At 45.3% G+C, this 12,737-nt stretch overlaps 1 protein-coding gene and 1 long non-coding RNA gene across 2 annotated transcripts in view; one reads left to right on the plus strand and one right to left on the minus strand.

Moving 5' to 3' along the window:
• The window catches only part of LOC140184969 (uncharacterized), a 351,453-nt gene that overhangs the window by 117,290 nt on the left and 221,426 nt on the right, over positions 1–12,737 (plus strand). The window lies entirely within an intron of this gene.
• Positions 521–10,680, minus strand: LOC140185213 (uncharacterized). Its single transcript, XR_011882528.1, has 2 exons — positions 10,346–10,680; positions 521–4,767 (listed from the first exon to the last, which is right to left on the minus strand). It is a non-coding gene; the product is annotated as an uncharacterized lncRNA (long non-coding RNA).

The raw sequence follows: 12,737 nt of genomic DNA on the forward strand, positions 1-12,737 counted from the left end.
CCTCTATGAAATTTCACATCATTTGCTTAAATTCCAGGGATTAAAGTCCAAACCTATTTAACTATCCCTTACAACTCCGAACTCAAATCCCGGCAAACATATTGTAAATATTCTCGGCATTCTTTCAGTTTTATTGATATTTTTCCTGCAGGCAGGTAACAAATGCTGCACACAATACTCCAGATTAGGACTCATAAACGTTTTATACAACTTAAACATATATTCCCATCTCTTGTACTCAATATTTTGATTTATGAAGGTAAATGTGCCTACATCTTTCTGTACGATTCTCTCTAGCGGTGACGCCACTTTCAATGAATTATGAATCTGTGTTTCCGGATTCCTCTGTTCTACCGACTCCTCCGGGCCCTACTGCTCACCGTGTCTTCTTGCACCCCCATGCTGGGCGCTCCCCGGCCCGCAGAAACTTTTACATTCCAATCAGATTATTCCAGAGTAGGATGCATTTCGAACAGTTCGCAAAATAGCTGTCTACACCTTACAAATAGCAGGAACAAAGTTCAATGTTTTAAGTGTATTTATTATTAAAGTATCTACAAATGAAACAACCTTGATATACGTCAAAAAATCCCCGAAATCCACCGAAACCTCCAAAATCCATGTGCACCCCTAAATCCGCGACACACCCAAATCTGTGTGCACCGCCATATCTGTCGGCACACCACAAATCTGTATGCACCCACGAATCTGCGTACACGCCAGTTCAGTGTACAGCTCATATTTGCCGACATGCCCCAAAAATCGAGGCAAATCTACACAAATAAGCTACCCTTAGCTTCTGATTTGCTTCGATAAAGGTCGATATCCACAGCTGAACAATGAACAGCTTTTGTCGCTGAACGGTCAAACAGCTCGTCCACCTCAACACTCAATGTGCAGGGACCCGGACAATGTCAATCTGGAAACCAATACCTCGTATGCGAAATAAAGTTTGATGAGTTTCTGACATTAAATCTGACCTACTGATGGAATGACTTGTTTTAAGGCACATCAAACCCCAAAAAAAGCTGAACAAATTACAACCTTACGTGGACAAGTGTGCCTACAATGATAGCAACTAATTCTGCTGAAAATGCTGCTAAATGTTTGGTACGTTGTTTCCTTATTGTCACCTATAATTCGTGCACAAAAGCAGCTACATCAGCATCCCAGTTAACACCCTTAGATTTTATTAAATCCAGTAACCTAAAATCAGGAAAATGCATTGGAATAAACAAGTTGGGTTTACCGAGAAAGCTGCCGTGGGGCAGCCTGAATAATCCAACTAACCCATATTCCAAGCATGATACCCAAGATTAAAAACACTGTTATTGTGATGTTCCCAACAGCCCAGCAACACACCTTCATCAGGATGATGATTCCTCCGCCGCCTGAAGTTCAATCTGACAGCTGCAACCTCCACAATTGAAAAGGTGCTTCCGATTTCAACCAGTCAATCCGAAACAGCGGGCCATCTCACTGCACCACAACACAAGTTTAAAGTCTGTGCCTTTATCACATCCAGATATTTTAAAATGGAAGAGGAAGCTGATCCATAAACCACGCAGCCATTATCAAGAACAGATTTGATTGCACAAATCTAAATGGTCAATAAATATTTTCATGCAGCACCCCAGAAAAATCCACGAAGACACAAGTATATTTAATGCTCCTTTGCATTTATCGATAATATTAGTGATACACTGCTTCTATGGCAGCTTATTTTCCACCCACGTGGCAAGAAATCCTACCACCAACACTTCTTCAGGAGTTTGAGCCACCGAGTTCAATTCCAGTGCCGGTCTATTAATGCTATTTGTAAAACACATACATTGTGATTTAGCAACTGAAAGCTGCAATGATCATCCATTTACCTGCTGTTTTCACTTAGAACCTCGTCCCGGTATTACTGAATCTCTTCACTCAATTTATCTTGATTATGAATCGCAGAAAATGACACAGCCAGGAACTAAACCTTCCTTTTTTCAGGTACAATCAATTTACACTCGTCAATCAATACTGGAATATTTGGATCCCTACGAACACCCCATTACCTTAATCTTTCCTCAAACATCTGCAAGTTTAATATCCCTTCCAATATTATCACAATATGACTTCCAGCAAAATTTTCTCAAAACCTTCACAACTTACCTGACGGCGGCCTGTGCCCTTTCATAAGATGATAAGGCACAGGAACAAAATTAAGCCCTCTAGCCAATTGAGTCTGGTCCGCTGTTAAATCATGGCTAATCTTATTTTTCTCCTCCTCAACCCCAATTCCCGGCCTTCTCCGCATAACCATTGATGCCATGTCTAATAACGAAGGTATCAACCTTTGCCTTAAACACACCCAACGCCCTGTCCTCCATAGCTGCAACTGACAACAATTTCATCACCCTTTGACTAAACAAAATATCCATATCTTTGCTCTGAATGGATGCCCCTCTATCCTGAGGCTGTGCCCTTTTGTCCTAGAGTCTCCCACCATGGGAAACAAACTTTCCACATCTTATCTGTCTAGGCCTTTCAACATTCGAAAAGTTTCCCCCTCATCCTGCTGAATTCAAGCGAGTAATGACCCAGAGCCATCAAATGTTCTTCATACGATAACCATATCACTCCTGGACTCATCCTTGTGAAACTCCTCTGGACTCTTTCCAATGCTGGAGCAATTTTTTCCAAGACGAGGGGCCTAAAGTGTTCACAATTCTCAAGGTGAGGCCTCAGAATCACATCCTTGCAGTTGTATTATCGAGCTCTTGAAATGAATGATAACATGGCATTTGCATTCCTCACCACAGACGTAACATGCAAGGCTTTGGGGCATTCTGTACAAGTACCCCCAAGTTCCTTTGCATCTCAGATTTTTGGATTTTCTCCCCATTTTGAAAATGGTCCGCACATGTATTTCCACTACCAAAGTGCATGATCATGCATTTTCAAACATTGTATTTCACTTGCCACTTTCTTGCCCAATCTCCTAATCTGTCCACTGTATCCCACCAGGCTTTGGGGAAATTATCCGCCTTTCTGTTCTTTAAGAGACATTACCACCTTTGTGGTCCTGTACTTATACAAATTTGAAAGACATTGTGGTTAATACAGGATAGGAAAGGTTTAGTTTTAGACTCTTACAAGAGGGAAAGGATCTTTCAGCTGCTGCGTCTACGCAACTGAAATGTGCAAACAAGTTAATTGCTGTCCCCGAGGAGAAGCGACAAACACAGGATTATGGGGCGAGTTTGGTGTGTACCCGTTCGGCATGGAATGGGTGGGCCGAGGGAGCAAGGGTCTCGTCCGAATGGTCGACTTCATTCTTTTGACTGCTAAATTTCTTGAAATGTCACATTCAGTTCTGGTTAGCATTCTGTACAAAGGATGTTTTGGGCTGGAAGACTGCAGAGGAGGTTCACCAGAATTGTGGTGGCTTGCGAGCTTGGCCTGTGTAGATGTCAGTGTTGATCTACAGAGGGATCTTGGGATCTGAGTTCAATACACTCCTAAAGTATCTGCTTGTTGGGGTTGATAAATGCGGCGTGGGCCAGTTACCGTTAGTAATCGAGGCAGGAAGTTCGGTGACAGGTAGTTATGTTGCAGATTTATAAACCTCTAATTTAACTACATCTGGACGATTGCATTCTATTCCAGCAAAAGATGTGGATGATTTTGACGTTGAGTAGAAAAGGCTTAACAGGGCGTGGCCTGGATAGGGAGAGATTGGACAATTAAGGGATATATTCTCTGGATCTGCAGAGGGCGAGGGAGGCTTGACGGGAGTTTATCGCAATATGGGAGATGCAGGCAGAATGGACAGCCTGTACTTATTTCCCTGAGGATGAATTGTCTAATACTAGAGGGCATATATTTTAGTTGGGGGGGCACTGGCTCATCAGCCCTATTTGTACTCTTTATTTATTTCGTTATTTAATATAATTTTGTATTTTTCCTACACTGCTGCTATACAAAAAACACTTATCCATGACAGTAATGTTAAACTTGACTCAGAATGTTTAGAGGAAATGTGCTTTGCAAGCTTTCTTTTCATACTCATAGTGATGTATGTCTGGAATGAAGGCCAGGGTTGCTGAAGGAAGCAAATGAGAAAGGGGGAATTGGATACCACATTAATGTGTGGGGAATGCAGCAATGTCGATGTGTTTGCAGAAGGGAATGGTTTAATAAGGCGTGGAAAGACCAGTTTAGTTGGTTCAGAACAACACAGAGAGCAGAAGGGCCTGTTCCCCTGCTGCTCTGTTCCATGTTGGTGAGACCACAGCTGGAGTACTGTGTGCATCTCCAGTCGGTGGCCTCAGTAAGGACTTGTTTAACCTGGAAAGGCACAATAAGGATTCACGACTCTTGCAGCCGGGACTGGAGAACTCAAATCAAAAGGAGACTGGATAGTGACTGTGCACTGATCCCAAAGCAGAGGGTGATGGAACACTGATTTCTCCTCCACCACCACAGACCCCACTATCACGTTGCATTTGTAGTGTAATGTAAACGGTGAAAATAACACAAATTGTTTATAATAGAAACTGTTGTGCACATTTCACAAATGCCCGCTTTGCATAGGAACGACACCTCCCGTTGATCAGCGCGCTCATTCTGCAGCAGCTGCATATCAGCCGGGACCACCGGGTCATCTTGGAAGTTGTCGTCCAATATTGACAGCGTAAGAGGAGGGGCTGAGAGTGGGGCAGATTTCCACAGGGCCGATCGTAGATCAGACACACCTCTGTCTCCTACTGTCACTGGCTGTGGTGCCTGTCGGTCAAAGGAGAACACACATGACAATTAGTTAATATGAATGTCAGTTAACCTTTCAAATAGCAGCCGAGAATGTTAGAAACAGAGAAACATGGAAAACCTGCAACACAATACAGGCCTTTCGGCCCACAATGCTGTGCCGAACATATACTTACTTTAGAAATTACCCAGAGTTACCCACAGACCTCTGTTTTTTTGAGCTCCATGTACCAATCCAGGATTCTCTTAAAAGACCCTGTCGTATCCCACTACAGCACCGTTGCCGTCAGCCCATTCCACGGACTGACCACTCTCTTCGTATAAAACCTACCCCTTACACATCCTGTATACCTGCCTCCAAGCACCTTAAAAGAGTGCCCTGTCGTGTTAGCCATTTCAGTCCTGAGAAAAAGCCTCTGACTATCCACACGATCAATGACTGTCATCATCTTAGAAACTGCCGTCGCTCCAAGGAGAAAAGGCAGAGTTCACCTAACCTATTCTCATAAGAGGAAGCCTTAAGGGCTTCGGCTCAACGGGCTTAGGCGGAAACGGGCAAGGCGAAGAGGGTTTGGCATTCATTTTTTGTTGTTATTTGAGGAGAGGGGCAGTATGAGTGTGAGGGCAGTTTGTTGTTCTCGGTGCTGGATGTGGGAGGTCCCGGAGTCTCCCAGCCTCCTGGACGTCCACATCTGCGCCAGGTGCGCCGAGATGCAGCTCCTAAGGGACCGCGTCAGGGAACTGGAGCTGCAGCTCGATGACCTTCGTCTGGTCAGGGAGAGTGAGGAGTTGATAGAGAGGAGTTACAGGCAGGTGGTCACACCAGGGCCATGGGAGGCAGACCAGTGGGTCACGGTTAGGAGGGGGAAGGGGAAGAGTCAGGTAATACAGAGTACCCCAGTGGCTGTGCCCCTCGACAATAGGTACTCCTGTTTGAGTACTGTTGGGGGGGGACAGCTTACCTGGGGGAAGCGACAGTGGCCGTGCGTCCGGCACAGAGTCCGGCCCTGTAGCTCAGAAAGGTAGGGGAAGGAAGAGGAGGGCAGTTGTAATCGGGGACTCGATAGTAAGGGGGTCAGATAGGCGATTCCGTGGACGCAGTCCAGAGACCCGGATGGTAGTTTGCCTCCCTGGTGCCAGGGTCCGGGAGATTTCTGATCGTGTCCAAGATATGCTGAACTGGGAGGGTGAGGAGCTAGAGGTCGTGGTACATATAGGTACCAATGACATAGGTAGGAAAAGGGATGAGGTCCTGAAAGGAGAATATAGGGAGCTAGGAAAGGAGTTGAGAAAAAGGACCGCAAAGGTAGTAATCTCGGGATTACTGCCTGTGCCACGCGACAGTGAGAGTAGGAATGCGATGAGGTGGAGGATAAATGCGTGGCTGAGGGATTGGAGCAGGGGGCAGGGATTCAAGTTTTTCGATCACTGGGACCTCTATTGGCGCAGGTGTGACCTGTTCAAAAAGGACGGGTTACACTTGAATCCTAGGGGGACCAATATCCTGGTGGGGAGATTTGCAAGGGCTACTGAGGTGACTTTAAACTAGAATGGTTGGGGGGTGGGAATCAAATTAAAGAGACTAGGAGAGAGGAGGTTAGTTCACAACAGGGGGACGGGAACAAGTGCAGAGAGCCAGAGGGGTGTAAGATGAGGGTAGAAGCAAAAAGTAGTAAGGTGAAAAGTAAAAGTGGCAGGCCGACAAATCCAGGGCAAGCATGAAAAAGGGCCACTTTTCAACATAATTGTATAAGGGCCAAGAGTGTTGTAAAAGCAACCCTGAAGGCTTTGTGTGTCTATGCAAGGAGCATTCGTAACAAGGTGGATGAATTAAAAGTGCAGATTGTTATTATTGAATATGATATAGCTGGGATCACAGAGACATGGCTCCAGGGTGACCAAGGGTGGGAACTCAACATTCAGGGATATTCAATATTCAGGACAGATAGACATGTAGGAAAAGGAGGTGGGGTAGCATTGCTGGTTAGAGAGGAGGTTAACGCAATAGAAAGGAAAGACATTAGCCAAGAGGATGTGGAATCAATATGGGTAGAGCTGCATAACACTAAGGGGCAGAAAACGCTGGTTGGAGTTGTGTACAGGCCACCTAACAGTAGTAGTGATGTTGGGGATGGCATTAAACAGGAAATTAGAAATGTGTGCAATAAAGGAACAGCAGTTATAATGGGTGACTTCAATCTACATATAGATTGGGTGAACCAAACTGGCAAAGGTGCTGAGGAAGAGGATTTCTTGGAATGTATGCGGGATGGTTTTTTGAACCAACATGTCGAGAAACCAACTACAAAGCAGGCCACTCTAGACTGGGCATTGAGCAATGAGGAAGGGTTAATTAGCAATCTTGTCATGAGACGCCCCTTGGGTAGGAGTGACCATATGGTGGAATTTTTCATTAAGATGGAGAGTGACATAGTTAATTCAGAAACAAAGGTTCTGAACTTAAAGAAGGGTAAGTTTGAAGGTATGAGACGTGAATTAGCTAAGACAGTCTGGCAAATGACACTTAAAGGATTGACGGTGGATATGCAATGGCAAGCATTTAAAGATCGCATGGATGAACTACAACAATTGTTCATCCCAGTTTGGCAAAAGAATAAATCAAGGAAGGTAGTGCACCCGTGGCTGACAAGGGAAATTAGGGATAGTATCAATTCCAAAGAAAAAAATGTACAAATTAGCCAGAAAAAGTGGCTCACGTGAGGAATGGGAGAAATTCAGAGTCCAGCACAGGTGGACAAAGGGCTTAATTAGAAAAGGGAAAAGAGATTATGAGAGAAAACTGGCAGAGAACATAAAAACTGACTGTAAAAGCTTTTATAGATATGTGAAAAAAAAAGATTGGTTAAGACAAATGTAGGTCCCTTACAGACAGAAACAGGTGAATTGATTATGGGGAACAAGGACATGGCAGACCAATTGAATAACTAATTGAATGTCTTCACTAAGGAGGACATAAATAATCTTCCAGAAATAGTAGGGGACAGAGGGTCCAGTGAGATGGAGGAACTGAGGGAAATACATGTTAGTAGGGAAGTGGTGTTAGGTAAGTTGAAGGGATTAAAGGCAGATAAAACTCCAGGGCCAGATGGTCTGCATCCCAGAATGCTTAAGGAAGTAGCCCAAGAAATAGTGGATGCATTAGTGATAATTTTTCAAAATTCTTTAGATTCTGGACTGGTTCCTCAGGATTGGAGGGTGGCTAATGTAACCCCACTTTTTAAAAAAGGAGGGAGAGAGAAACCGGGGAATTATAGACCAGTAAGCCTAACATTGGTGGTGGGGAAAATGCTAGAGTCATTTATCAAGCATGTGATAACAGCACATTTGGAAAGCGGTGAAATCATCGGACAAAGTCAGCATGGATTTGTGAAAGGAAAATCATGTCTGACGAATCTCATAGAATTTTTTGAGGATGTAACTATTAGAGTGGATAGGGGAGAACAAGTGGATGTGGTATATTTGGATTTTCAAAAGGCTTTTGACAAGGTCCCACACAGGAGATTAGTGTGCAAACTTAAAGCACACGGTACTGGGGGGTAAGGTATTGATGTGGATCGAGAATTGGTTAGCAGACAGGAAGCAAAGAGTGGGAATAAACGGAACCTTTTCAGAATGGCAGGCAGTGACTAGTGGGGTACTGCAAGGCTCAGTGCTGGGACCCCAGTTGTTTACAATATGTATTAATGACTTGGATGAGGGAATGAAATGCAGCATCTCCAAGTTTGCGGATTACACGAAGCTGGGCGGCAGTGTTAGCTGTGAGGAGGATGCTAAGAGTATGCAGGGTGACTCGGATAGGTTGGGTGAGTGGGCAAATTCATGGCAGATGCAAATTAATGTGCATAAATGTGAGGTTATCCACTTCAATGGCAAAAACAGGAAACAGATTACTACCTGAATCGTGGCCGATTAGGCAAAGGTGAGGTGCAACGAGACCTGGGTGTCATTGTACACCAGTCATTGAAAGTGGACATGCAGGTACAGCAGGCAGTGAAAAAGGCGAATGGTATGCTGGCATTTATAGTGAGAGGATTCAAGTACAGGAGCAGGGAGGTACTACTGCAGTTGTACAAGGCCTTGGTGAGATCACACCTGGAGTATTGTGTGCAGTTTTGATCCCCTAATCTGAGGAAAGACATCCTTGCCATAGAGGGAGTACAAAGAAGGTTCACCAGATTGATTCCTGGGATGGCAGGACTTTCATATGATGAAAGACTGGATCGACTAGGCTCATACTCATTGGAATGTAGAAGATTGAGGGGGGATCTTATTGAAACGTATAAAATCCTAAAGGGATTGGACAGACTAGATGCAGGAAGATTGTTCCCGATGTTGGGGAAGTCCAGAATGAGGTGTCACAGTTTGAGGATAAAGGGGAAGCCTTTTAGGACCGAGATTAGGAAAAACTTCTTCACATAGAGAGTGGTGAATCTGTGGAATTCTCTGCCACAGGAAACAGTTGAGGCCAGTTCATTGGCTATATTTAAGAGGTAGTTAGATATGGCCCGTGTGGCTGAAGGGATCAGGGGGTATGGAGGGAAGGCTGGTACAGGGTTCTGAGTTGGATGATCAGCCATGATCATACTGAATGGCGGTGCAGGCTCAAAGGGTCGAATGGCCTACACCTGCGCCTATTTTCTATGTTTCTATGAAGGACACCCACACCCCCACAGACACCAAGGACATGCTCCGTTCTCACTGCTGCCATCAAGAAGAGGGTGCAGGATCCTCAGGCCCACACCACCAGGTCAGAAACAGTTACTACCCCTGAACCATTAGGCTCTTGATCCAGAGAGCATAACTTCACTGAAATTCAGTAACCCCATAACTGAACTGTTCCCACAACCTCTGGACTCACTTTCAAGGACTCTTTATCCCATGTTCTTGATCTTTATTTCTCATTTATTTATTATTATTTTTCCTTTATATTTGCAGTTTATTGTCTTTTGCACTTAGGTTTTTGTCTGTCCTGTTGGGTTTGGTCTGTCAGTGATTCTATAATGGCTCTTGGATTTGCTGAATTTGCCCCCAAAAAATGAATCTAGGATTGTGCATGATGACATGTTTAAAGTTTTGATAATAAATTTACTTTGTAAACTTTAAATCGCACATTTAAATTTGTGAATGTCTCTCTCAAACACAAGAGTGGGTTGTGAGTTCTGAAGGTTCACCAACTGCTGGGTGAATTATTTTGTTCTGATCTGAATGGTCGTCTCATCACTGTGACCACAGTTACTGGAAACATTCCTGGATCCAACTGGGAAGCCTCGGATTCTCTGTTTCACTGTTTCAAACATTTGGACACACAAACACACACATACACATACAAAATGGCGGCAATCATACCGGTGCCCAAAAAGACCGGGGTGAACTATTTGAAGGACTATCACCCAGCGTACATGGAGCACTGTGGCTTTTTGATGGCTTTTCCTAAAGTGACCCAAAATGAAGAAAAATGAAAAAAAAAATCGGCTTAAAAATGGCATTTCGGGTATTTTTACTGCTGTCAATTTTCAACCCGGCTCCTGTTTCTTATTTTCCAAAGCACGAACTGACCTTTGCGCCTTGCTCTTACCTTGGCCTTAGCCTGTCCGGTTGCACAGGGGTGCGTTGAGAGCTCCAGAGATCCATCAGCAGCCGCTGCGGGCCAGCTCCCGTCTCCCAGCAGCAGGAGACCGGTCAGGGGTAGAACTCCAGACAACAGGCCCCGATCCACGGCGGGGAAAGACCGGGCATCCTCCGTGCAACTGAAACATCTCACGGAATCTCCGCCAGTCTCTTCAGCTCTGCCATCGGATGATTCACCCGGCCGGTGTTGCAGCCGTTACCCGTCGTGCAGCTCCCAATCTCCGGCCTCTCCCCGGGTCCACTCGCTCTCGGTTCCAAACCCCTCACCGCTGCGGAAGTTCAGCGTCCCGCCCACTGACACCCCTCAACCAATGGGAGCAAGACTATTCCAGCTGTGCCGCTGATTGGCTGTGAGTGTGTCTGAGGACGGGCTGCTGCCGCCAATCACAGTTTGTTCTCAGAATCAAAGGAAATTCCCCGAAACTCAAACTTCAAAGTACATTTTATTATCAGAGTGCAGACAACCCCGACAAGCATTTTGCTGCGGACACTGAGAAAATCTATAGAACATAAGAGCATAAGACCATAAGTCCTAGGAGCCGATTTAAGCCGTCTGGTACATCGAGTCTGCTCCGCCGTTCACTCATGGTTGATCCTTTTTCCCTCTCTCCTCCTCAACCCCAGTACCCGGCCTTTTGCCCGTATCCTTTGATGTCATGTCCAATCAAGAACCTAGCAATCTCCACCTTAATGACACCCAACGACCTCGCCTCCACAGCTGCATGTGGTTACACATTCCACAAATTCACCATGCTTTGTGAAAAGACATTTCTCAGCATCTCAGGTTTGAAAGGGCGCTCCCCTATGCAGAGCCTGTGTCGTTTTGTCCGAGACTGTCACTCCATGGGAAACATCCTTTCCACATCTACTCTGTCTACATTTCAGTATTCAAAAAGGTTTCAATCAGATTCCCCTCACCCTTTTGAATTCAACCGAGTACAGACCCAGAGCCATCAATCGTTCCTCGTATAATAACCCTTTCATTCCTGGAATCATCCTTGTGACCCTCATCTGAAGCGTCTCCATGTCCGACCTTTGACCTCACCACCACTTCCTGCAATGTCCCCATCAGCGCTGAGGCCCAAAATATGTCTATTTAATTTAGAAACTCTGTGGACAAAATTCCAAAAATTCGCTGCACTGGGGAGGAAATTTCTCCACATCTCAGCCCTGCTGAGGTGAACTGTGATATTAAGTCTGTGAACCATGGTTCCAGAGCCCAGCCAGGGGAAACATCATTCCTGCCCCAACACTGTCAATATCCTGTGAGATTGTGCCTGTCTCTTTTACTTCTCTAATTCTGAGACATGATCAATGCGATCGGTCTGAGTCAAACCACCTCTGATTTCACCAATTTCACCAATTTTGGTACAGGCCCAGTACGACGATTGGTTGTGGGAGCATCTCAATGGACGGTAAGTGAGTGTAGTTATCCTCTGTTGTTCCACAGCCTGATGGTTGAGGTGTAGTAACTGTTCCTGGACCCGGTGCTGCGAGACCTGAGCTCTTGCATCTTGTACCTGATTGCAGCAGCGAGAAAAGAGCCTGGTCTGGGTGGTGAGCATCTCTGATGATGGATGCTGCTTTGCTACGACAGCGTTTCATGTAGATGTGCTCAATGGTTGGTTGGACTCCAACCAGGATGTGCTCGGATGAATCTAATAGATGGTGTCGGTTGATCAGGAGTGCGACGAACTGCTTTGATCATCGTGCCAAACCTTACCTGTCTGATACAGAGAGGGGTCTCCCAGTCTGATCCTTGCTGCATGCCCGGAGATCACTCTCACAGCGCGCTGCCCCGAGATTACTGCAGTGGAGACGGGACGGTCACTCACCTCTTTGCGGACTGTGGGCTGGTGAAGATATGTGGAGAAAGATGGAAGGGCCTGTGCCACAGCAGCTGCGTGACAGAAGGGTCACTGATCTTCGGGTAAAGGCATTGCACAGTTTATCCTTGTGAATATTTATGGTGTGTAATTCTTATTTTGATTTAAAATAAAAAAAAACATCAACGTCTGGGCTCTGTCCAGAATTGTGGAAACTGGTCTTTTACTGAAGCTGGGACAGACATGGGTAAAGTCAGAAAGTTTCTTCAGGACTTCACCGACTAAAATGTTTTCCACCCTGTGATGTGGAATGTCCAGTCCTGTACTTTTCGCTGCAGCCACAGCATCTGTCTTGTCACAGCACAATATTCTCTCCACATCCCCACTTTCATGGCATGACCTAATTTAATAGTTGTTCGCAATAGTTACTTAACCCCGGTTTTATACCTCAGTCTGACTCTCTTTACACTTGGAGAAAAAAAAAACGAGCTGCTGGAGGAACTCAGCAAGTCA

The sequence above is a fragment of the Mobula birostris genome, chromosome 20, assembly GCF_030028105.1.
Source record: "Mobula birostris isolate sMobBir1 chromosome 20, sMobBir1.hap1, whole genome shotgun sequence".
In the NCBI taxonomy this organism is placed as follows: domain Eukaryota; kingdom Metazoa; phylum Chordata; class Chondrichthyes; order Myliobatiformes; family Myliobatidae; genus Mobula; species Mobula birostris.